We start from the raw sequence: 2,500 nt of genomic DNA, 5'->3' as shown, positions 1-2,500 counted from the left end.
GGAGCTCAGGGACTCCAGAAAGGTGTACCTGTTGTAGGAAGTTCTGTGGTGGAGAACAAAGTGAGCCTGATGCTAAGCCGGTCACAGAGTCCTGTATCATTATAGTGCACTGACAAACAGCAGACGTGATGAGAAGCTGTTATCTCAGAGGAATGTGTCTGAAGGTAGAGTTATAATAATCATGATTACAGTGACTCTCATCACAATAAAGACACCTCAGCGTTTTTATCAAACTGAGGAGGTGTGATCAGAGTTCTACTGACAGAATATTATCATTGTCATTACTGAATCAGGCCACTAGATGGAGCTGCTGCATCAGAATGAAGTCTAAGCACAGTACAGGACACCGTCACTCCTGCTGCATGTGTGAGTCAGGCTGAGGAAAGAAAACAAACCTGAAATCATTCTGATGGATGAATTCTTAGTGGAAATGACTCTCATGAAATACTCCTACATCTAAAAACATCCTCTAAACTGGAGCCATGAGGCACTGCCCTCTCTCTTTAATGGACGTGTGCTCCTGTTGAATAATATTTGACATGTTATCAGTGCAACAGTCTCTCTGTTACTTTAGATCCTGTTCATACTGTCAGTAATGCCAAAGGATCAAACATAGTCCTCAGTAAATAACTGCCTAAATGCGGGATGATATCGACTAGTCTTGGTCTCGGTGCGCTCTGGTCTCGGTGCGCTCTGGTCTCGGTGCGCTCTGGTCTCGGTGCGCTCTGGTCTCGGTGCGCTCTGGTCTCGGGCATGGCTAAAGGGATCGCTTCACAACCACATACCCTGGAATCTACACTATGATTGGCTGCATAGGAGTGAGCCATCTGATTGGTTACAGACATTGCCCTGCAGTCTCAAAAATTCCATTCACAAATGCAGTGAGGTTCACAAATTACAAACAGTTCGTAAATGCAGACTGAACAGTCCGTATATAAATGTAACAAGATACAAGGCAGCCCAAGGTTGAAATAAAGCTCAACTAACTGCTGTACTGTCATTTTTAGATCCAAACTGGTTGATCTCCAGTGCTAACTTGGATACTTTCACGTGCGCACGTGAACGTATCTGCTGCGCACGAGAAAAGTATCTGGTGCTCACGAGAAAGTATCTCGTGTGCACGAGATACTTTCCAAAAAAAAATGTCTGCACATGTCACTTTAGGGGCTCAGTATCCTGCAGCTACACTTGAAGGATTTTGTACTCTGCTAAACTGCTATCATAATCCTTGGTTTAATGTTCCAGCTGGTTTGAGACCCTGTCAGTAATAAACATGGTTTAATATGTGTCCTCATGGTTTGTCTGAACTTTAGCTCAGTGAGGTTCAGGGCCGGTCCAGAGGAAGATGAGAAAGCAAAGTATCAAATCTAGCATTGTCAGTGTTGTGGAAAAACATGCATGAATGTGACGAGTATTATTTGAAATCCCTGATTGTTTGTACATATGGATGACGCACCTCCAGGCCCTCCCACTGTGAAGAATGAAGCCAAAATACCAGCTGACATGTTGAGCTGGTGACGTAGTTTGAAGGTAACCGGAGCTGTGATCTATAATAAACTCACATTCAATTTACCTTCATAGCATCACAACTCTCTCAGGTGGGTCAAGTCCTCAGGTGGGTCAAGTCCTCAGGTGGGTCCAGTCCTCAGGTGGGTCCAGTCCTCAGGTGGGTCCACTCCTCAGGTGGGTCCAGTCCACAGTGTCACAGATCATTGTTGGGTTTAAAGCAAACTCTCTTGGTTATGGTGCATTCAATGACTCTTGTGTTAGTGTTAGTTTTGTTTTCTCTCACCGTTCCTCCTCTACTCTGATAATCCGGAGCACACAGCGCTGCAGGAGCCTCATTGGTCAACACAGCTGTCAATCATGATGTCACACCCCCTCTTTTTATATCATCAATAACTAATTCAAAGTAAACTAGTCATAAACGTGAACACTGAGACATACATCAGCATGATAAGAACTAACTATAATGACAGAAACCATGTTTATTTGACCTGTTTGTTTTAGAGTCTGACCCATGTCCCATCTGTTAACATGGAGGAGGCGGGGCTTATGACCTATACTGCAGACAGCCAGCATGGGGAGCTCTACATATCCTGGATACACTTTTGGGAGTTGGCATGTCATCCATTTTTATGCAGTCTAAAAACCATCTTGCTTACAGTTTCTAAACTTTATGGTGAAGTTTTATTAGACAGCTACCATCAGTCTTCACAAACTTCAAGTAACAGATTCCTGATGGTTAGCAGAGCTCCTTAGAGTTTTCTATAGGACTAAAAGACAGATTCTGCAAGTGTAAAAGAAAAATGAACACTCACCTTGATGATAAAAAACAACATCTCTCATATTAAGCTGTAAATATGACATGAAGTCAGATTTATGAAGCAGAAATTCAGATACTGTTATTTTTAATTTGTATGTTTAGATTGTTTATAATTTATGACTTACAGTTAAATTAGTATTACCCTTTTTTATGATTTCAAAAATTTAACTACAT

Source organism: Notolabrus celidotus, chromosome 8, assembly GCF_009762535.1.
Source record: "Notolabrus celidotus isolate fNotCel1 chromosome 8, fNotCel1.pri, whole genome shotgun sequence".
NCBI classification, from domain to species: domain Eukaryota; kingdom Metazoa; phylum Chordata; class Actinopteri; order Labriformes; family Labridae; genus Notolabrus; species Notolabrus celidotus.
Note: the sequence above shows the minus strand (reverse complement) of the source record.